We start from the raw sequence: 25,442 nt of genomic DNA on the forward strand, positions 1-25,442 counted from the left end.
TATTCAAATCTTAATAGGATTAACTCCCAGACTCAACTGTGTTGTTTTATAGTATAACCTAATGCCCTAGTTGATCTATTTGACTTGAAGATTATCATTGGCTATTGAACAAATGTTTAATGGCTATCCAGCTGAACATGCATTCTAGGGTAGCTTTAGTGTTTTGTTTTGTTGTTGTTGTTGTTGTTGTTTTGTCTGTCTGTTTACAGTGCAGATAATTTCTAAAAATGTTAAAACACTTATCAGAAAAATGTTATATTGTTTTACAAATCAGGATAAATACCTTGGTTTTTTTGAATAATTCAAGCAAAATCTAATGGAAAAATGATGGAGAAGAGAGTTGATTCAAGTACTTGCAGTCCAAAAGCCAATTAACATTGTTATCCTTATATTATTCACTGTTTAATACAGCAGAACAGTTTTATATTTCTGAGTGAAGTTATATTTTGTGAAATGAAAAAGATTCTTATCAGTTAAATCAAATGAGTTCCAAATTGCAAGCTGCTGATATTATGGCTTTCATAATGTGTCTTCAATAACACAAGGAAATAAGAGAGGCAAGTATTTCCATGTGAAAATTGCAGTAATGTTCAGCAACTCGTAATAATTAAGTCTCTCAAAAGCTGGTGCAATGCCACATAAATTATTTCAAAACTATACTTTCTTTTTTCATGTATTTTATTTAAACTTATCATTTATCATGTTAATAAAGTATTTTCACTGAGCCTGTTCTTTAAAACACTAAAACAAAAATTATTAACCCAAATCGTCCAAATGATAGATTTTAAAACATGTCCTTAAAACAAACAAAAATAAATAAAAATAAAAGCACCTCTTCAAGATTTTAATAAGGAAAAAAAAGAATGCCCTCAACATTGTTACAGCAATTCTATAAACTTAGGACAAAACCAGCACATTATCTAGGTAATAAAATGTAGCATCTTTATAGTGACATGCACTGATGAACAAAATACATGTGTTTCAAGGTAAGTCAACTCTGATTAATGTAACTGAACTTGAAATTCAAAAATAAGGTCTCTATACCTAGCTATGCCACTTACTAGTTGTATGACCTGACTGAATAAGACATCTCTCTAAACTCTAAGTTTTTTTTTTTTTTAATGAGAATATAAAATAGCTAATTATTTTGGTGTTGGTAGAATAAATTTAGGCAATATACATAAAATACACTCTATAAACATTCAACATTAAATCCTAACACCTGTGTGTGATACTAGGATTCGTTTCCATCCATGGTTCCTAGTTCCTAACTTCCATAATCATTGTCACAGTCTTGGTTATAATGTTGGAGAATTTTAGGCCTCAGAAGCAAGCCTCAGGAAATGAAAGCTTTCTCTCTGAACTTCTGTCCTCCTTTCACCCGCCCAAAATAGGACTGTAATCCAATTATAGGTCATAAAACCCTCATCCTAGAGAGAGTCCTGCTCCCTGCTCTGGAGGAAGGAATGCTGCACAGAGAGATCAAGAAGAATCTGAATGGACAAGGCTTACTGAGTTTAGACCACATCCTTTTTGTCCAGTCACATTTTGACGTAGTTGTCCCTGCTTTCATCATAGACAACCAATGAAGTCTCCACAAAAGGCCCAAAGGATGGAGTTCCAGGAGCTTCTGGAGAGCTGAACACATTGAGAATGACAGGAAGCTGAAAAACTCTTTCACATGCCAGGATGTTGGTGTACCCCAACTCTACAGGGACAGAAGCTGCTGCACTTAGAAATCCTCCCAGACCTCACCCCATGTATCTCTTCATCTGGCTATTTATTTGTACCCTTTAAAATATGCTTGCTAATAAGCCAATAAATATGTTTCCCTGAGTTCTGTGAGCTGCTCTAGTAAATAAACTCTAAGAGAGGATCGTGGGAGCGCCAACTTGAAGCCGATTGGTCAGAAGTTCCAGAGGCCTGGAATTGTGACTTCAGGGAAGGAAAGGATAATCTTATGGTATTGAGTATTAACCTGTGGGATCTGACACTATCTCGCGGTAGATAGTGTTGGTACTGAATAGGAGGACAACCAGCTGGTGTCCGCTGCTTGGTGTATGGTTAAAAACCCCTCACTTTTGATCAGAGAAGTCTTCTTCTGTGTTGATTATTATTGTGGCAGGGTGAGAGCAGAAGACAAACCACTTAAGAGAGTGCTTCCCAAAGCACTGTGTAAACAGTAAACTGTGGTCCAATGGGAAAATACAAATTAATATAGCCAATAACAGTGTATGAGAAGCTCTTTCTCCCAAAACTCTTGCCAACACAGTACATAGCCAAAAATCGTCCCTTTTTTATTGGATAGAAGTATGACATATTTTGTTTTATTCATGTTTCAATAATTTTGAGTGAAATTGGGCAACTTTAAACACCTTTAAAATATCTTTCTGTTATGAACTGCCTGCTCTTCACCTTTGCTGGATTGATGTATTTTACATATTAATTTATGAGAGCTCTTTAAAAATTAAGGACATCAACATATTTAATACGTTTGACAAATATTTTAGCCATTTTCTTCTCTTTTCATTTGACATTATTTTTGTCATGTAGTTATTTTATGTTTTATGGAGTCAAGCTTTCTTTATGACATCAAGCTTTCACTATCACTTAGAAACAATTTATCTTATTCTGTTTTTACAAAATATGTTCTACATTTTTGTCTGGTACTTTTATTGTTCCCCTTTTTAAACTTATTGACAATATCAAGGATTGGCAAAGATTTTAAGAAACTAGCCTGTGCATGTATTTCTGGTGGATTTATAAAATGATACATCAACTTAGTAACACAGTCTGACAGTGCCTTATAAAGTGAAACACATATTTTCTAAGTGATCTAAAATTCCACTCGTGATCATTTACCCAAGATAAATGAAAGCCTATGTTCACAAAAAGGCTTATGCATGGATGTTCGTAGCAGTTTTACTCATAATAGCCAAATCCTGGAAACAACCCAAATATCTATCAACTAGAGAATGGGCTTTTCTGTGCTACACAGAGAGGGTCCATATGGCATTGTTCTAGATTCCTGTCGTAACTTAAAGGTAAACTTTTACAGTATACAGAGCCTTTGATGTCCTGCAAATGGAGGAGGAGGATGTCCTTAAGTTCCTTGCAGCAGGAACCCATTTAGGTGGCACCAACCTTGACTTCCAAATGAAACAGTACATTTATAAAAAGAAATGTGATGGCGTCTACATCATAAATTTGAAGAGGACCTGGGGGAAGTTTCTGTTGGCAGCTTGTGCCATTGTTGCCATTGAAAACCCTGCTGATGTCTGTGTGATATTCTCCAGGAATAGTGGCCAAAGGGCCATGCTGAAGTTTGCTGCTGTCACTGGAGCCACTCCAATTGCTGGCTGCTTCACTCTTGGAATCTTCACTAACCAGATCCAGGCACCCTTCCAGGAGCCACAGCATCTTTTGGGGACTGATCCCAGGGCTGACCACTGCCTCTCACAGGGGCATCTTATGTTAACTTACATACCATTGCTCCATGTAACACAGATTCTCCTCTGTGCTATGTGGAGATTGCCATCCCATGCAAAAAGGTAGTTCACTCAGTGGGTTTGATTTGGTGGATGCTGGCCCAGGAACTTCTGCACATGTGTGGTACCATTTCCTGTGAACACCTGTGGGAGGAGATGCCTGATCTCTTCTTCTACAGAGATGCTGAAGAGACTGAAAAAGAAGAGCAGCCCGCTGCTGAAAAGGCTGTGACCAAGGAGGAATTTCAGGGTGAATAGACTTCTCCATCTCCTTAGTTCACCGCTACTCAACCTGAAGTTGCAGACTGGTATGAAGACATGCAGGTGTCCTCTGTGCCTATTCAGCAGTTTCCTTCTGAAGCCTGGAGTGCTCAGCCTGCCACAGAAGACTGATGTGCAGCTCCCACCGCTTGGGCCACTAAATAGGTAGGAGCAACTACTGAATGCTCCTAAGCTGTTCTTGCACCAGTTCTTAAGTAACATGGAAATAAACATTAATTTCTAAAAAAAAAATAAATAATAAATAAACCAATGGATATGAAAACTGTGATACATTCACATAATGGAATTAGCAGTATAAAGGAACAAAACACTGTTACATGCAAGAACATGGGTGAACCTCAAAACATGAGAGAAAAACAGACACAAAGGAGTACCTCCTGTATAGTCCCACTTATATGAAATTCTAGGATGGGTAAAAACTAATATACAGTGGTAAAAATCTGACTTCTGTTGACAGCCAAGACAAAGTAAACTCTCTACAGCCTTTCTCTCTCACCAATGGCCACCAAAAACTCTAGAGAGAATGCAGAAAACAGCTACTTAAAGATCAAAATAAGCCCAATGGTAAGGGAGTATAATCTCGAAAATCAACTGGTATCATGGGGAATTTCCTGAATTCTTGTTTCCTCTTTTACCTTCTGGCTATGATGTGAGGGTAGGTGGAGTCCTAGAACTGTGCAGCCAGCATACAGAGTAAAACTGGAAAGAAGTACCTCGCATGAGGCAAAGATACACAGCACGGCAGACATCTAAATATAAAGCACACTTAGCCCTTGAATAATACTGGTTTGAATTGTGCGGGTCCAGTAATATGTGGATTTTTTAAATAAAAATATTGAAATTTGTTTTCAAGATTTGCAATAATTTGAGAAAACTCATAGACAGACCATGTAGCCCAGAAATTAAAAAAAAAAAATAGTGTAAAAGTTAGGTATGCTATCAATGCGTAAAATATATGTAGGTACTAGCCTATTTTATTTACTATAAAATAAACACAATTCCATGATAAAAAGTTAAAATGTATCAAATTTTACACAAACACAGGCCATATATTACACTATTTGCTTTTGAGAGAAATGTAAACATAAACATGCAGTATTCAATTATAACGATAAAATTATAGCACATACCATACTACTGTAATAATGTTATAGCTACCTCCTATTGCTATGGCAGTGAGCTCTAGTGTTGTGAGTATCCACTTAAAATGTTGTGCGATGCCAGTCATCTCCACATGGGCAGTTTGTCTCTCCAAGAAATTGTGCATCACACTAAAAAGTGATCTCTTGTGGTTCTTGTGTATTTTTCATGTTTAGTGCAATACTGTAAAACTTGAATAACACCATGGGTCCCATACAAAGTGTCACTAGTGATGCTAAAAGTGCTCCCAAGAAGCAGAGGAAAGTTGTAATATTACAAGAAAAAGCTGAATTGCTTGATATGTACCATAGATTGAGGTCAACAGCTGCAGTTGTCCACCATTTCGAGGTAAGTGAATCCAGTGTAAGAACTATTGTTTAAAAAAATACATTTAATTTAAAAAAAATGGAAGCTTGTGAAACCATCACTGCAGCTACAGCAGCAGGTTTGAAAACCTAGCACTTTTTGTGAAATACATTTTATCTCATATTGAAAATATAGCTTTTAAGTGGGTGCAGGATTGCTATAAGGCATACCTATAAACTCTAATAGGATTCGAGAGAAAGTAAAGTCGTTATATGACAACTTGAAGCAAAAAGAAGGTGAAGGATCTAAAACTGAAGAATTGAATGCCAGTGAAGGGTGGTTTGATAATTTTAGAAAGAGGTTTGGCTTTTAAAATGTCAAAAGGAGAAGAAGCTTCTAACGACCAAGAGGCAGCAGGGAGTTTCCAGATGCCATTAAGAAAATCATTGAGGAGAAAGGATATCTGCCTGAGGAGGTTTTCAATGGAGATGAAAGATAATGCTCTATTCTACATGGGGAAAAATGCCACAAAAGACATTAGCAAGGAAGAGAAGTGAGCACCAGCACTTCAGGCAGGAAAGGACAGGCTAACTCTACTGTTTTGTGCAAATGCAGTCAGGTTCATGATCAGGATTGCCCTTACCTATAAAGCCACGAACCTCCAAGCCTTGAAGGGAGAAAATAAACACTGGGCAACAGGAACACTTCTTCTGGATGGGTTACATCAATGCTTTGTCCCTGAAGTCAGAAAGTGCCTTGCCAGTACGGGACTGACTTTTAAGTTCTTATTTGGCAAAAATATCAATAAATTGATAACGAACAATGCCCCTGGACACCCAGAGTGTCATGAGTTCAACACCAAAGATGTCAGTTTTACTTGCCCCCAAACACAACGTATCTAATTCAGCCTCTAGATCAGGAGGTCATAAGGATCTTTAAGGTTCATTACACACAGCATTTTATGGAAATAATTGTCAATGCTATGGAACAGAATCCTGACAGAATATCATAAAAATTGTGAAGAAATACACCAATCAAGATGCCATCATCTTTATGGAAAAAGCTGTAAAAGCCCATTAAGCCCAGAACAATAAATTCCTCCTGGAGAAAACTGTGTTCAGATGTTGTACATTACTTCACAGGACGTACAACAGAGCCAATCAAATAAATCATGTAAGAGACTGTGGATGTGGGAAAAATAGTGGTGGGCAGAGAGGCAACAAAGGGTTGTCATATATGAATCTTGGAGCTAATAGATAACCATACCAGAGGAATTAACAATATGATTTGGTGAAGATGAGCACTTCAGAACCAGTGCCAGAGGATGAGGAAGAAGACATAGAAGAAGCAGTGCCAGAAAACAAATTGATATCAGATCATCTGGAAGATAGGTTTGAATTATTCAGCACTGCTTTTTATTTATTATGTGATATGGGCCCTTCTATGATGGATGCTGAAAATAAGGCAAATGGTGGAAGAAGAATTGGTATCATATGTAAATATTTTTGGAGATTTTAAAAAGCAAAAAAGTCAATTAGAAATTATAGTGTAGTTCCATAAAATTATACCAAGTATGCCTGCCTCTCTTGCCTCCCCTTCTACCTCCCCTGGTTCTGTGGCCTCTGCCACCCCTGATACAGCAAGACCAACTCCTTCTCTTCCTCATCCTCCTCCTCAACCTACTCAACACGAAGATGATGAGAACAAAGACCTTTACGATGATCCACTTCCATTTAATGAATAGCATATTTTCTCTTTCTTATGATATTCTTAATGGCATTGTCTTTTCTCTAGCTTACTTTATTATAAGAATACAAAATATGTGCTAGTCAACTGTTTATGTTATTAAGGCTTCTGGTCAACTGAAAGCTATTAACAGTTAAGGTCTGGAGGAATCAAATGTTATACACAGATCTTTGATATATGGGGGTTGGTGTCAATAAACCCATCATTGTTCAACTATACTAATTTTAAAATACATCTCAAGATATAATCTGTATGACCTTGAGCAAGACAAAAATTTGAGATCTAATGAGCAAACTCATTCAAAATCAATGGAATGATTCATAAAGAAAAGGATTAATAAATTAGACTTGATCACAATTAAAAACTTCTGCTCTTTGAAAAGTTTTAAGAACTTTTAAAATATATTAATCTTTAAGCCAGATTGGAAGAAAATATTTCTGAATTAAGTGGTAAAGAACATGTGTTCAGAATATGTAAGTAACTCCCAAAATTAATAATAAGAAAACTTAAAACCCAATTAAAAACTGGGAACAATTTGAGCAGACATGTTACAAAGAAAATGCACGAATGGCTAATATGCACATGAAAAGAGGTTTAACATCATTTGTCATTAAGGAAATGCAGCTCAAAAACACAGTGAGATATCACTGCACACCTCTTACAGTGGAAATAAAAACACCAAACGATACCAAATTCTAGTGATGATGCACAGCTACTGGTGCTCTCATACATTGCGGATGGGGATGCAAAATACTACAGTCACTTTTGAAAACAGTTTTACGGTCTTATAAATTAAATACACCCTTACTATATGACTCAGCAATCCTACTCCCAGATATTGGTCCAAGAGCAAAAAAAAAAAACCACATCAGGAAAACTATATGCAAATGTATATAGTAGCTTTATAGCATAATCGTCACAAACTTCAAACAGTCCAAAAGTTCTTTAGCTGCCAGATTGATAAAAAGATGATGCATTCATATAATAGAATATTACTCAGCCACATAAAAGACTACATTATTTATAACTCACAACATGGATGAATCTCAAATATATTACGTTCCATCAGATTCCAGACTCATAAGGTTACATACTGTGTGATTCTATCTACATCACATTCTGCAACAGCCAAAACTATAGCAATAAATAAGAGATCACTGGTTATCAGGAGTTAGCAATGGGGAAAGTGACTACAAAGGGCAACCTGAAGGAATTGGGAAGATAATAAAATGTGTTGATTGTGATATTGGGTGAATATGGGCTTACATGAGTCTGCATTAATCAAAGCTCATTGAACAATACACCACAAAGTAATTATTTTGGCATAGATTAATAAGCTAGTTCTCCAAGTTAATTTCTTCCCCTTTGACTATCAAATCTCAAAAAGAACAAATGGTCTGGGCATGGTGGCTCATGCCTATAATCCCAAGACTTTGAAAGGCCGAGGCAGGTGGATCACTTGAGGTCAGGAGTTCGAGACCAGCCTGGCCAACATGGCGAAAGCCTATTCCTACTAAAAATACAAAAAAAATTAGCTGGGCATGGTGGCACACTCCTATAATCCCAGCTACTTAGGAGGCTGAAGCAGGAGAATCAATTGAGCCCAGGAGGCAGAGGTTGAAGTGAGCTGAGGTTGTGCAACTGCACTCCAGTCTGTGCAACAGAGTGAGACCCTGTCTCAAGAAAAAAAAAAAATCATAAATGAAATAATTATGTGTAAATTCTTCAAACATAAATTTAGAAAAAATTATTTTTTATACTGTATACTACAGCTTTAAGCAATGCTTGTATTTCTTTTTAATGAGACGAGGTCTCACTCTGTCACCTAGGTTGATAACAGCTCACTATAACCTCGAACTCAGGAGCTCAAGCAATCCTCCCACCTCAGCTCCCAAAGTGCTGGGATTACAGGTGTGAGCCACTGTGTCCATATATAGAATGCATTTTTTTACCCGTATATGTCTTTTTATGTTTTCAATTTTGGAACTAAATGTTTTTTAAACGTGTCAACTTGACTGAGCTAAGGGACGCTCAGATAGCTGGGAGAACATTTCTGGGGTGTGTCTGTGAGGGTGTTTCTGGAAGAGACTAGCATTTGAATCAGTAGACTGTCAAACAGATCACTCTCACTTTACTGGCATCATTCAATCTCTTGAGGTTCCAAATAGAACAAAAAGGAGGAGGAAGGGCAAATTTGCTCTACCTTCTTGAGCTGGGATATTCATCTCCTACCCTTCGACATTGGAGCTCCTTATTCTCAGGCCTTCAGGCTCCAGTAATGCATCCCTCCCACTCTTGTTGTCAGGCCTTCTCCCTTGGACTTGGAGTTACAAAAATAGGATATGAATCTATTTATATATACCACACACACACACACATACACACACACACAAAACCTGAATATATATATTCTATTAGTTCGGTTTCTCTGGAGAACCCTAATAAAAATAGTCTCAGGGCTCAAGGCAAATAAATCATTATGAAATAGAGAAATGAATAGTAAGATAAAAAATTGTACATATCTGTATATGAATCACATTAAAAAGTTCTTGTTAATTTTTTAGATTGGTGTATTAAGAGCAGGGGGAATAGTCACTGAAGAACATAAGGTTGATATAGCTTGTTTATTTCTCCCCAGCCAAATATGTTGAATTCTAATCCCACTGTTGAAGGTGGGGCCTAGCGGGAAATGACTGAATTATGGGGGTGGATTTCTCATGAATGGTCTAGCACTATCCCCTCTGTGCTCTTCTCATGATAGTGAGTGAATTCTCGTGAGATCTGGTAATTTAAGTGTGCAGTGCGCCCCCTTTGCTCCGACTCTGCCTTGTGAGGCACCTGTGCTCCCTTCACTTTCCACTATGTTGGAAGCTTCCTTAGGCCTCCCCAGAAGCAGAGGCCATTATGCTTCGTGTACAGCCTGCAGAACCATAAGCCAATTAAGCCTCTTTTCTTATAAATTAGCTAGTCTCAGGTATTTCTTTACAGCAATGCAAGAACAGCCTAATACATATGCTGAGTTTTTGAATATCTATTATGTGTTATGTATATAAATATGTACCATTTAATATACATAAATCTGTTTTTGTATATGTAGTAAAATTATCTCATAATTTTATGTATCTATAGATAATATATACTAAAATTTTCAATATTTTACATGACAGTATGCTTGAACATTATATAGGAACTGTGTCTACATATATATTGTATTTTGCTTTTCTTTTGATCACTCTGCCCTACTTGAAGTGTTTCCCATTGACACATTCATGATATATTTTTAATCCAGAAATATTGAGTTTCATTTTAACTGATGACCATGAAATATTTGTCACACACTATGATTTTTTTCTGATGGATGTTTTGGTTTTTGTCATGTAATGCATGACTCTGTCATAAAAGCTGGTTTTAATTTTTTGTGACCAAACTCACACATTTAAATATCTTTAAATCATGGAGTCACAGTAATTTCTAAATTCTGTTTTGATTAAAACTCATCTGATTCCATATGTTGAATTTATAATCATTGTTCATTTCTAAATTAACTTTGTGGTGCAGATACTCCAATACTTATTTTCTATTCAATAGTCATTCCTCAAAGATTATCAGTCATTTCTATAATGTTGCCAATTTTTTAATTTGCATAATCATATTATTATAAATGGTAAGAGTCTGGCTGCACAGGCAGCAGGGAATGTCTGTCAGGTGTAGGGAAAGACATATGCTTAAGTTTAATAAAATTAGTTTAAATAGTGTGAAGTGAGACCAAGTCAAGTCCCAAGACAAAATGTTAAGACTTCTTGGGCAATACTTCTTGACATTAAGAAAGTATCCTGGTTATGAATCAGAAGGGCCTGATATGACATGAGGAAGACTGATAACAAAGTCTACCCTGAGAACAGGGCATTACTATTTCTTAGATGTTCAGGGTTATCCAAAGCAAAATAGTAGGGTAATTTCTATGTTTTGTGTAGTCCCTGGCATATTACTACATTGTAGAAATATGAAAATGTTTTGTAGCAATCTAGTTTATCCATCCCAAGTGGATTATTTTAAATTTCTCTGTTTATAAAGGGATCTTAAAACTGACTTTATTTGCAAACATTTGTAAAAAAATAAAGCCAGATCTTCTTTTGTGTTGGAGAAAACTCCTGATTGTCATTGAAAAGGTGACCCTACTTAATACATAGTGTTCCATTCAGTTCAAACAGGCTCTCAGAAAGGTAATTTGGGTCAGGAATTTTAAAAAAAATGTCACATCATTTATTAGTACTCTTCTTTTTAGAAGAACTTACTGGCATGTCTTCTCATTCTTTGCTGTGGCTGAGGTTTAATATTTAGAATTGCAAGATATAACTATACCATATTATATATATGTACACACACATATATATGTATACACATACATATAGCATCATACACTTTATATGTATATAAACACACATATATAGCACACACACATACATATATATATAGCATCATATACTTTACAAAATATAAGTGTAAAGATTAGTTTTTCAATGCCTAAATCCCACGTAAAATATGTACTGCACTGAACACTCAAGGAATGAATTGTTGGGTAATTAAATTCTCAATTCCTTTATTTTCCATCCAGGACTCTTTCTCCCCATTTAGTTGGCAATTTCTAATATATTATGAACTAGGAAATTGGAAAGCAAAGCTTAATGCAATTTTTGATAAAATAAGAATAGTCTGTGAATGTTGATCTAAAGGAGCTAGTCTGTAAGTGAAACACACATGTATTTAAGACATCTGTTATCTGCTCAGAGGAATTTCAGCACTATTTTCAGATTCCATGGATAGGCTCATTGTGGTTTTACCCTGCTAGAGGACAAACACAATTTGTGCTTGTATATTTGATTGTAACTATTGCTTAGCATTTTGTTGCACTTAAAGTCATTTTTTTCCAGTATATAAAAAAATTAACTTTGTGGTAATAGCTATGCTTCATTGTGTACCTGATTCTTACACTGTTCAGCTACAATTTAAGGGGTGACTACTATGCATAATCCTATTCTAACACTCACAATAATTCTGCAAAATAAAACTCTTTTCCTCTCTTAAAACATAAGAAAACTGAGGTTAAAATTATTGAGTAATTTTTCAAACAGGATACAACTAGGAAGTGGCATTGTTGAGATTCATGCTCTCTGCCCAATCCAAAATTCACAGATTTCTTAGCATTTAGCTCCATGCTGTCTGACTGTTTCTTCTGGATTTTGAGAGAATGCTGTAGTCTTTAATCAGTCTCCTTTTTGTCAGTATCTACTAACACAGAAATATCTCTAGGGAAATCTTTAGAGAGCCTATTTTCATTTTCCCTTCAAAGAAGAAAGAAGGGAGGATAGAACGTCCCCAGTGCTGGCCAAGGTTGCAGTCTGCATTCTGTGCTACTACACCTAGAGTTGCATATTCTTGCTGAGACAACCTAGGAAGCTCAGAATAAGAGTGACAGTCAAGTTGGTTGGATCACAAGGTTCAAATACCACAGTGCAAAGTCCTATGACTAGATTAGGCAACACAAACCATGAATCTAGTGGGTGGCTCAGGATTAAGAAAATGAAACCAATAAAGAGGTTAGATATGGGCAGATACGGTCAACACTGAGTAGGAGTGGGATTCAGGGTATTATCAGTGCAGTCACAGGCATCTGGAACTGGCAGTAAGATCCTAGAGGGAGGAGATTATGTCTCATTTTTTCATTGACTCCTCAGCACCCAAGAGAGTGTCTTTTATGTTAATCGCTGTATTTAAGGGTAATCATGGAATTGGGCTGGACTGCAAACATGCAGCAAAGGTCTGCTTAGCTTAAAATACCAGTGGCAAATAAAGGAGATGGAGAGAGTGCCAGGATAAGAAGTAGAATTCCTGTGCAGGGGTGGAGTCGGATGAGAGCACACGGCTAAGACATTTCCTTCTATTTTTATGCTGTCACCCTCGGAAAAGTCGGCAAGGGACTCTGTCACAGTGACACTCGCAGTAACTTACATATCAATTCTTGGTAGCCTTGATCAGACATTTTAAATCCTCCCCATTTCATCATAGCCAGTTTCTCAATGAATGTTGATTTTTTTTGTTTGTTTGCTTTTATTTAGTTTTGCTTGTTCTTGATGGACAAATATAGCAATTAGATGTCTAGAGGCTCTGCAAAGGTTTGCCTGTGCATGCAGGAGAAAGAACAAATGAAGAGCTTTTTTCTCACTGCAGTGCTGGTATCTTTGACTATCATTTTTATTTCTTCTAAGACTATCACAATTCTTTCTTATTTTCTCAGCTTAGCACTGGACTCTCAGGCCTTTTAGGATATATGTAACTCAATGGGATAGTAGGAAACAAATGCTTCTGCATGAAGAAGTCACTCAGTTTTGGTTCTAGTATTCTATTTTACCTGTAGTAATTTACTAAATTGTAGAATTATTAACAAATTTTTGAGCTAACAAGTATGATTCCCCACATTCAGAGTCAAACACTTCTTCACCGTAAACCCATTCTTCACATAGGTCCTGGGCCAGTGTACTTTTGCAAGATGTTCAAAGTATAAGATGTCATTTTTGATAGCACATGTTGATAGTTAGCAATGGTCAAAAATAATTATCTCCGTCAAAGCACAACTATTGTAATGTACATGTACCTTTTTCTGTCAACTATGAATTTGAAAACAAAATTACACTGCTTTGCAAGTGTTGAAACTCTTTACGTTGCACTTTAAATAAATGATATTTTATGGGAAGAAACTGGTGTTTTCTTATTGTACTGAATGAGCTACCAGAGTGTTCCCTTGTCATTTATTATATCCCCTAAGATGCAGTGATGATATGAATCATCATCATTATAATTTTATTTTAATTAGTTTTTATAGGCTTAAAAATTAATTTCCCTTAATTTGTATCTTTTTCTTTTAAAAATATAATTAGTTTTCTACATGAATTTGCTCATATCTTAAAATGCTAAGAATGCCTATAAATTAAGCCAAGTAAACTTTCTCCAGTCTGCCATACTAACCTGAAGACTTTATCTAAATTTACAAAGAAGAATGTTGTTTCCTTCCAAAATCAGTCCCATCATTAGGGTGAAGAAAGAAAACCTGGAAAGGTTTTTTCTACAATTGTATAATTAGTACCAATCGGTACTAAAATAGTTGTGAGAAAGCTGCTTCTCTCTGCTAGAGGAGGGAATGGATGTCAGATTTAAGAGGACAAAGGAAAAAGAGGTAGGTGCTCTGTGCATTAGTTATGATTGCTTCTGTATTAGATCTCTAACGCTTCATAACAAATTACTACAAACTCGGTGGCTTATAAAAATACTAATATATTATCTCACTGTTTCCCTGGGTCAAGAGTTTGCACTTTAGCTAGGTCCTCTGTTCAGTGTCTCTCAAGACAAAGTCAATATGATGGCTGGCTTCATCTGCATTGGGAGACTTCACTAAGGAAAGATCCAGTTCAAAGATTTCCCAAGTTGTTGGCAAAATTCGTTTCCTGTGGATGTATGACTGAGGGCCTGTTATCTTGCTGGCTTGCTGCCAGAGATTAGGATTACTCTCACCACCCACAGACCTCTATCAGGTCCTTTCCATGTGGCTCTCTAACATGGAAGATTGGCTCCTTTGAGGCAAGCAGGAGAGTTGCTCTCATGCTTTGAAACACTTCTTTCAGCAATGCCCCTGCTCTCTTTTAAAGGATCACTTGATTAGATTAGGCCCACCTAGGATAATCTCCCTTTTAATGAACTCAGAGTTAACTGATTTGGGACCTTAATTATATCCAAAAAATCACTTAGCCTTTGTGATAAAATGTGACCTAATCATGGGAATAAAATTCATTGTATTCAGAGTCCTGTCCTCACTCAGAGAGGGGATGATATAGTGGACACCAGGAAGCAGGAATCATGGGTGCCGTCTCAGATCCAGCCCACCATAGCCTCTTCAATTTAATGCTTGTTCTAAAAAGAGCAGTATGCATTCTGCTGATTGATATCCTTGAAGCACATAAGATTTTCTTTCCTAGAAATCAGGGCTGCTACTTCAAAGTTGAAGTAAATGTGTGAGATAAAGGACAAATGAGAAATAGTACTCTGGAAACAAATTATCATTTTACTTCCAGTTGTATGGTGACCCTGGCTAACCCTCTAACTCGCCCAAAAAATAATACCTAAAAATGCATAGCATTTAAAAATATCTCTAATGCATCAATGAGCTATCAATTTATAAGAAATACTCAAAGGCTTAAAGCTAAATGAAAACACACACCCATGGTGGTAAGCGAGGCGTTGACATTGGTGTTTACTTGCAGATTGTTGAACCCAGAAACTGAATGTACTTGAGAGAAAGGAGACAATGCCCAGGAGCTTCAAAATAAAAAGTCAAATAGAAAACCCTTCACATCAAGCTAGAATCCCGCTGTATAAGAAGTTGTTTATTTTCTTTTGTTGGAGTTCTTCAGAGAAACAGAACCAACAGGATAAGAGAAGAAAGAGAACTAGAGAGGGTGAGCTTTATTTTAAGGAATTGGCTCATGTGATTGTAGAAGTTTGACAAGTCCAAAATCTACAGTGTAGACTGGCAGGCTGGAGACCCAGGGAAGAGCAGCAATGTGAGTTCAAAGGCAGTCTACTGTCAGAATTTCTTCCTGCTTGGAAGACGGTAGTCTTTATTAATACCTTCTACTGCTGTGAGGCCCACCCATATTATGAAATGTAATTTGCTTTATTAAAACTTCATTGATTTAAATGCTAATTTCATCTAAAAATACCTTCACAGAAATATCTAGAATAATTGACAAAATATCTGATTGCTGTGGCCTAGCCAAATTGACACACAAAAAATTAACCATCATGTCCCTTCAGGTTTGTGTGAACTAGAATTAAACATGCCAACTTAAGGGAGACAAAAAAATGGTCTTAAATTCTGTCACAGAATAGAAAAAAGACAAAACATTTGAGTATTTATAAGGTAATTCACAGGCAGGTTTGTAGTCTGTATTAGTCCGTTCTCACGTTGCTATAAAGAACTCGCTGAGACTGGGTAATTTATAAAGAAAAGAGGTTTAATTGGCTCCTGGTTCTGCAGGAGGTATAGGAAGCATGGCTGGGGAGGTCTCAGCAAACTTACAATTATGGCTGAAGGTGAAGAAATAGAAGTCACATATTACCTGGCCGGAGCAGCAGGAAGAGAGAATGAAGGGGAAGGTGCTACATACTTTTAAACAACCAGATCTCGTGAGAACTCACTCACTGTGATGAGAACAGCAAAGGGGAAGTCGGCCGCCATGATCCAATCACCTCCCAACAGGCCTCTCCACCACATTGGGGATCACAATTCGACATGAGATTTGGGTGTGGAAACAAATCCAAAACTTATCTTCGTCCAGCCAAATTTACCCTAGCTTGGTGTACTGAAAATGACTCAAAAGTTTAACACAAATGCAGGTACCTGATAGAAACAAATACAAATCATCCCCCTACTCTTCAGACTAAGAAGAGTACCTTCACATAGGCCTCAAAGTATATTACATAATAATATTCCCCAAAATATGAGTTCACCATTGTAAATCACACACACACATGCATGCACCAAGAAGGCATCATGAAGAGTAAGCAGAAAAAAAAGCAAAGTAAAATAAGAGGTTCTGGCCATCACTGTAAGAGGAGTAACTGAAATAAAACAGGTACAGTTTGAAAAGGAAGAATCACAGCTTTCATTATTTTGGGTGATATGACTGTCTGTATAAAGTACCCCAAAGTGTCCACAGATAAATTTTCAGCACCTATAGAAGAATATAACAAGTTTGCTGGATACATTATCACTGCAGAAAATTAACTGAATTCCAACTGAATTTCCTGTCAACAAAAAGGTAGAAAATATCATAAAAATGCATTATTTACATTACCATAAAAATATACGTATCTAGGAGTATGTCTAAAAAGATGTATAAGATCTTCATGAAAAAAATACTATAATGAAATATATTAAAGTCTAATAGCAAGATATAACAAGTTCATACATTTAAAAATTAATGCTGAAAGATTTCAATTCTTATAGACTCAATAAAATTACAGTAAAAATTCTAACATTCTTAGAGTTACTTTAATAAGAGAGTAATTAAGACTGTGGAGTGCATGTGCAGAGATTTCAGTTATAAATGAAAACAGAATGGAGAGTCTCAAAACAGTGCCCCCAAATATACAGAAACTTGACTTACGACAGAACTATACTGTAGATCAGTGATGAGAATATTTATATGAAATTAAAAAATAAATTGATCTCTGGCTACTTACCCCTAAACAAATTCATGAGTGATTAAAATCTAATGTAAAAGGTGAAACCATAAAACTTTCTCAGCAGGCATATAGGAAAATAATTTTGCTATAGGAGACATATCTTACAAAAGATATAAATATATAAGCCATAAGGAATACTTAAGAATCTTCTGCTCATCAAGATTCCAGAAAGAGAATGAGAAGTCTACCAATGTACAAGAAGTAGATGACTGGAATGTGAATAATTTACAGAGGACTATTATCTAGGATAAACAAAGAACTCACATAACTGTACAAGAAAAAGATAAACAATAAAAGTGAACAAAATATTTGGATTGACGTTTAACAGAAGAAGTACCTGAGTGATCAATAAACATGTAAGATGATATTTAAACTCATTGGTAACCAGGGAACTACAGATTTAAAAAGCACACCTCCAAGATGAATACAATTTAAAACCATGCAAGTGTTGGCAAGGATTTGGAACAAGTATATTTGTACTTTGCTACTTGGAGTGGATTGTAAATTGGAAAACAATTAGGCATTGTCAATTAAAGATTATGTTCATGTCGTTTAACCCAGAATTTCTATTTCTAAACGCATACTGTAGCACAATGCTTCCCAGGTTTTCAAACACATGTAAACAATGGAAGTATGCAAATAATCTATACTGGTGTAAATTTAGGGATTATGAGAGCACTCATAATGAGGCACAGATTTTAAAACGTCTATTAGGTTCTTTTTGGATTATATAATTAATATCTTTAAAGTAAATTTTTAAATATTGAATTCAATATTAAATTAATCTGAAAGTTCTAAATAATATGATTTAAAATATTTGAGAATGTACAATTTTTTCATGACTATAACTTTATCATACCTATACTTGAAATTGCCATGTGCGATCCCTTATCATGACTCCTGCATAATGAACACTACAGATACCCAAAAACCAGCATCAGCAATAATTCACTCAAATAGGTGGTAAAAAGTTTAATTTCTCAAAATCAATAAACATGCACAACAGTTGTAACTATATTTAGAGTATGAAACAGATCTTCCTTTTCTTCCAAAGCAAAGTTGCAAATAATGCAAAAATGTGAACATACTTTAAATTCAATTGGTCTTTTTCTGTCAACAATTTCAAAATCATGCAGAAGTATGAATATGTATAAAGCCAATTGTAGCAAGCCTTTTTCTTAATAAAAGTGCACATTTGTCATAATTAAACAGAACTATCTGTTATATTTGAAGGCAGGAATTCAGGAATAACATCTGGTGACCCCAAAACCCAAGTCTTGACCAGTCTCCGCTCTGCTTTTTGGCTGTGCTTTTTAGGCTGTGCTTTTTGGCCATCTGGAACACAAGCTCTCAGCAGTTTCTAGGGTCCCTTATCAACTATGGACAATGGTTCCCTTTGAAGCCAGCTGTTCAAATAGATGTCCACGTGACAAAGCATTTTAGCATCTATGGACACTTAGTGTGCTCACAACTGAAGGAGAACATGGAGTACCATATCTGACTCCATTTTGCTCTGGTAATCCTCTGAGGAGAGTGTAATGAAGCAGCCAGTGTTTGCAGCAACTTGTCCAGGGGTTCTAACTAACCCAGGCCTCACTAGATAATTTCAGGATGGAGACCACTATTTTGTAGCACAATCTGTAACTTAACATGGCACGACTCTTGAAAAGCTCTATTATAGAAAAATTCTTTCGCATGTCATCAGGCATGTGTACCAAAAATGTTCATTGAAGTACTATTTCTAAAAGCAAAAATTATAGGAAACAAATCATGTCAAACAAAGTAAAAAATATGAGACAATGGAATACTTCACTCCATTGAAAATGAACATATTCTAACCACATGCAGTAGCATTAGCCAAGAGTATAATGCAGAGCAAAGAAGCAAGTTAAAAATATAGACAAATTAAGCAATATATTATAGACATTTATTTGGATTTTATAATACAATATACATGGTACATGTTATAAGTAACTAAGAATAAATTTTAAAAGAAAATAATAAACACAAAAGTTTATGATCATAATTCATTCGAGAATGGAATGGGAAAGAATCAGAAACTGACGCAAGAGGGACTTAACCATAACGTTTTACTGTCCCTATAAAATGGAAGGTACTCAAGTGATCATCATGTTCTTTATGTCTTACTATTTATGTCTTTATGTCTTACTATGTCTATTGTGCTTCATGTCTTACTGTATTTTATGTTATTTTATTCTTATTCATAATCTAATAAAGACAAACAATGATAAGATATATCCTGGATATTTTTAAATGTAAGTGGTCCCTAGTACGAAAGCAATTATGTAAGTAAATGCAGCCATTACACTTAAAATCTCTACTATTTATTATAACTGGAATACAGAACTGTACAGAATGTTGTTTTTCTTCTCAAGAAGGTAATATCTCTAATTCTTATTAAGAAAATGGAGTTTTTTTAAATTTTGTATATAAAAATATCTTCTCTATTATTGTGTCCTGATGCTTGGATGTCCACACTCACGTTGCTAATTAAGACTGGATCTGTCACATTGGAGTAAATGTACCCACAAGGCATTAAAAAAAAAAAAAAAAAAAAAAAAAGGCCACGGAGCACTCAAATCCATAGGCCCAACATTTATCTATTTCTTCATTAACTTTATGATCGACTAATATTGGCTTATCACGAGGCCAAAAGGGGTGACCAAATCTAACAAGATCTCAGCCTTAGGAGAGCTTATATTGCAAAGGAGGGAGAAAGCATAAACAAATGCTGCATAGGAGTGAGCTCCTATCTACACAGTAGACCCTGTAAAACAAGAAGGGCTTCACTCTTAAAATCTTGAAAGTCTGCGTAAGAGTTGTGTAGCCCCCAGATGAGAAATCAGATAGCTGCAAGGAAATTACAGACCACCAGGAACTCTTGCTGGAAAAAGTGTAGCTCAAAAGCAGTTGGACCCACAGGTTTGTACTGTACGTGGATGTGAGATCCAATTTTATAATACTTATGAAATGTGGGAACCCTACAACAAGAAATTCATATAGGAGTATATAAAATCAATGAAGCTCTAGGAACTCTGCCATGCAGAGGTGAAAGGGAGATTGCCCTGTGACTATGTTTCCTAGAACAGAGTGTGTGGGATTCTCATGAAAAGTATGGTAAACTTACAAGGGTTACAAAAGATTCAAGGAATAAATCTTTATAAAGAGGAGCTATAATATGGTAACAAACAGAATTTGAACATAAGGAAATAGGAAATGAGCTTAATAAGTTTAAAATGCTCAAAGAAATTTAAAAAGAGGAATTTTAAAAACTAAAAAGCAAGAACATAAAAATGCTAGATTTTTTAGAGTTGTATGACATGAGTTGATCAGAAAGACTTGTTTGAGGCATTGTTAAAAACTAAAAGAAAATGTTAAATAATTACATAACTTACTTTATTATGAAGGTCCTTTGGAAAGAATTTTCCTAAAATGGTAAAGGAAATCCAGAGAATCTTCTAGGCAGCTGAGGAAATCAAATGGTTCTACTTTGCCGCAAAATAATGCGTTTACTAACATTTCCACCAATATCACCTTTAAAAATTGTAACACATTGATTCTTTTGGTGTTTAGAGAATCCCTCTTCCATGGGTCACAGGTTATAAAGCAACTAAGTTACCACTGATACTTGAATGTTGGTCAGAGTGTGTGTTCTTTTAATATTGTGACACCAATACAAATCTCCAGAATGCTAAATGCCATCTGCATTGTTACTCTTTTCAATTTATTATGCTTCTATGAAGCTTTTATTATTGCTGTCATATTTTAGTATGGCTTGACTAGCAGGAAATGAGATAACTACTTTACATTAATCACTTTATTTAAATCTCCTACAATGCAAAACGCAAGTATCATTCTCATTTCACAGATGAGACACTGAGAAGTTAGTAACTTGCCCAGACAACTGGAAAGAGGTGGGGTCAAATTCAAACCTGTGAATTTTATGTCCTGAATCCTCACACTATAAAGCAAGAGGATATTTCTCTCTCTCTCTCTCTCTCTCTCTCACACACACACACACACACACACACACACACTCTCTCTCTCTCTCTCTCTCTCTCTCTCATTCTTTCACTTTTTAATTGAGACAGGGACTTGCTCTGTCACCCAGGCTGGAGTACAGTGGTGCAAGGCTCACTGCAGCCTCAAATTCTAGGGCTCAAGCAATCCTACCATTTCTGCCTGTCAAGTGGCTGGGACCAAAGGAGCACACTACCATGCCCAGATAATTTTTTAAAATTTTTTGTTGAGATGGGGTCTCACTGTGTTACTCAGGCTGATCTCAAACTCCTGGGCTCAAGCAATCTTCTCACCTCAGCCTCCCAAAGTGTTGGGACTGTAGACCTGAGCCACTGTACCTCCCAAATGATCTTTCTCATCAACCCCTGTGACTTATTTCAATAGTAGTATTCCCATTGTCTGACTAAAACCTTTTGTTTTATTTTTCCCTCTCTTTAAGTAACTTAAAACATTTTTCTGTTGACATAGCATGGGTGCAGTATGAAGCAGAATACAAATTTGCATCATTTAATAAATAACTCATGAGGCTTCTAAAGAATATTGGGTCTTTGGGAAACTGCCTTGCATTATGTCCCCAGGCAGCTGGAGGAGAAGTGCCATTCACTCTCCTTTGGCCTCGGTTGTCTTCAGAGGAACCTTGAGGATTCCCACGCTGCAGTATTTCCCACAGTCCTGTGCATGTAGTGCTGTAGGCATTATGGTCTATCAGCTAACACAGAAGCACAGGTGAGTTTATTTCTTTACATTGCCATTCACCATCTCCTCAGAATAAACATGGTGGGCTCTGAAGAAGGAATTTCAGCAAATGAGTCCGCAGCACTATGAATCCTTGTGAGTTAAGGCAGACCTAGGACTCAGGAGTCCCAAAGTGGAATGTTACTGAAAAACAAACAAAAAAACTTGTGTCTACTTCACTCTTTAGATTAGCAGTTTCTGATGAAAAAATGCCGCTTTATTTTTTTCTTCAACAGTGGGTCCACTGTGGCCAGAGACAGGTGGACAGTTGTTTTTTTTCTTTGTTTGTTTGTTTTTGGTTTTTTTTTGTTTACATTCTCACTGTGTAAATCAGGCTTGTCCACTTACCTTCCTACTAACTCCTAAGCTCAGAGTCCTCATTTATTTTTCTTCCTTTTTATATTTATATTTAATTTTATAAATTTATTAAAATTTGAATATTTTCTGTTGGAATAAGATAGTAAAACTATTCCTCCTGTGGATATTGTATGGGGATAAAATTAATATTTAATGCAAAAAATATTGAGAGAACACTCTTGAATGTAAAAACATCACCAAAATGAAATTTAACTCCCATTCTCTTTCATTTGTAGGTATCTTTATTTAAGACATTAGATTGTTTTCTTCTCTTAAATTTATCTTAAAATTGTTCTAATAAAAGTTCTTCAAGGCTTAGCCCTCTTTATATACTCTTTTGGTGATTTTATTTCTTTGTTATACATACTTTGACTATAAAATATGTAATAGTTTAAGAAGGTAAGTGAAAATTGCCCATAATGCTTAGTAAGAAATAATACTATTTATGGTTTCTTTCATGCCATTTGTAATTTTGTATACACTACATATGTACACATATGCTTTTATAAAAATATTAACTTCAATAAACATAGTTACAGTGCCATCTTAAATGACTACATATATTCCAGTATATAGATAGGCTTTGCTCCCAAATTTGTATTATTATAAATGTTTTGATAAATACATATACATGTATACATGTATATAGTGTGTACGTGTATATAACATATGCTTGTGTATATATATTTATCATAACATTATATAATAATATAAATCTTCCAGAAAGCATAGATGATTATTTGACAAATAAGGTATTTCATTGCTCAGATAAGAAGAAGAAAAGTTTGTGGACTAAGCAAGAGACTGGATGTCTAGCAGCGCTAAATGTGTGTTTCAGTTGGGAATTAGCCTACCTTTTACAGTAGTGTTGGGTAACCATGTCAGTATACTTGATAGATTCTTTAACAGGATTATTTTTTTCTAATAACTGTAAAACATTAACTTAATGCCATGGAAGCCATAGTCTTGTGCTACTTACCTGTGAGCCTTTCAAACAAAGGTAGCAAATATGTAATGTATTCTCATTATACATCTGCAAGAAAAATAGGACATAGCAATCATAGTCCTTGATTTTCCTGCCTAAAGTTGACAGCTGATTATGTGAAAATGTAACTTTGGACTTAGCATTCTTGATGCTTGCATCTGGAAGAGTAAGATTATGGTTGAGACATGAGCTTTTTATAAGAATCTTCTCAGAAACCTGACATTGGATCCTTCCTTCTATTCTCATCTTGTTTGCAATCAAATACATTTTCTTCAGGAGAAGTCTAGGCAAAATGCTAAGGAAGGTGAACTCGCCTTCTGCATTCTGAGCTTTTCCTAAGGGCCTTAGGAAAGGCCTTTGGGGTCATTGTATGGGATAACTAATAACAAACTTATCCCATACAATGACCCCAAACACTCATACTCTTGCCTCAGAAGTCAAGGCCTCCCCAGCAACTCTGAGAGAATATGTGGCTGTTCAATCAATTAATCCATGATAGTGTACAGAGGGAAAAGTCCTAGGAACTTTAGCTTATTTCCAAAGAAAGGTAAATTTTAATGGTGGTTTTCTAAAACAAACAACAACAACAACAAAACACATCCAACCAGGAGGTAAGTCTTTTACATGGCCCATCAGAGTACAGAAGGAAATAGATTCAGCCCACTTGAGTTATGTCATACAGAAACCATCTCCTTCACCTAAGGCTTCCTGAAGACACATCTGTGTGCCTAGTTACTTCTGACAGAATCAACATTTTGATTGAGTTGTATCTGAGTGACTTTTGACTCTATTACAGGAGTATCAGCTGTCGGACTTCAAGCTTGATTCTAACCCCACTGCTATAGTACGTCTTAGTCTCTCCTTTCAGCTGTCTTTGGTGATTAGCACAATGGCTAACACGTCATAAGCAGTGTTGAACACTGAGAGCTTTCTGGGAGTCTTCATTTCCCAGCCCCTTCTATTTTTAATTTAAATAACTCTGAGTGTATGTGTTCAGGCTAAAATTGGCATTTCTAAGCCATCCTTGCAGCCGTAGGTGGGTATGTTACATCATTCCAGCCAATGAGATGTAAGCAGGCACTTGCTGAGGATTTCTGAGAAAGTTTTACTTTCTAAAGAAAAGCATCACCTTTTTGTCTTTATTATTACCCTCCTCTTCCCTGAAGGTAAAGTGGTTATATTGGAACCATGACTGTGAATGCTACATGCTAAAGGTAGAAATAGGAGCCTAGGTCTCTCATATTACTTTTGCACCAGCCCTGATCTATAAATCATACAGATTTCTTATTGCTTGGAAAACACACATACACACACATGCACACGCATTTGGTTAAGCCATTGGAGTTGTTTTTCTGTTTCATGAAGCCAAATGCAATTCTGTTGCTTAGAATACTTACCCAAGGCAATTGAGATGCATGATCCTCCAGACTCTGCACGCTCAGGAAATACAAGGTAAAATTTCACAGTTGCTTAATCAAGAAAATTTACGAGGTAAGCCTCTTTCTAAATTAAGCACATGCATTCCAAAGTACAAAACAAGTTATTTTATTTTTTGCATTTTCTGTTTCAGTCTCCTTCAGCAGAGAAGATAACATTTAGCTAGCTTTGAAATCTCAAATATATAATTTGTACAACATTTGAAAATTGAAGTTACATTTGATGCTGCATGAAGAAGCATTAAATTATGAGTCAATCAGGATTTGAAGTGGTGTGTGATTCTCTTAGAATATTTGATTAAAAAATAGATGCAGGCATAATCAATAATGCATGTACATTCAATCAGGAATCTTGATTTTTGCTCATTTAATTAAAATTTCAGAAATTAACACATTTTAAAATTCTGCTATGTTAAGAAACTAGTTATTTCTCCATAGATACCTATTTTTAATGTCCCTAAAATTGTTCTCCTAAGAAGAGAAACATTATAAAAAGTTTACCCTTTTAAAATATCCATGTCTCTGTGCTATAGCAATGGAGTGACAGCAAAACTGAAAGTTCTATTTGTTCTCTGCCTCTAGTGTTAGTCATGTTATTCATGGGACAAGTAGCAAATGTAACTGGAA

The 25,442-nt window shown here is 35.8% G+C and overlaps 1 pseudogene; it reads left to right on the forward strand.

The window, feature by feature from the left end:
* Positions 1-961: 961 nt before the first annotated feature.
* On the forward strand, positions 962-4,499 carry LOC116275418 (annotated as a pseudogene).
* The last annotated feature ends 20,943 nt before the right edge of the window (positions 4,500-25,442 follow it).

The sequence above is a fragment of the Papio anubis genome, chromosome 6 (assembly GCF_008728515.1).
Source record: "Papio anubis isolate 15944 chromosome 6, Panubis1.0, whole genome shotgun sequence".
In the NCBI taxonomy this organism is placed as follows: Eukaryota; Metazoa; Chordata; class Mammalia; order Primates; family Cercopithecidae; genus Papio; species Papio anubis.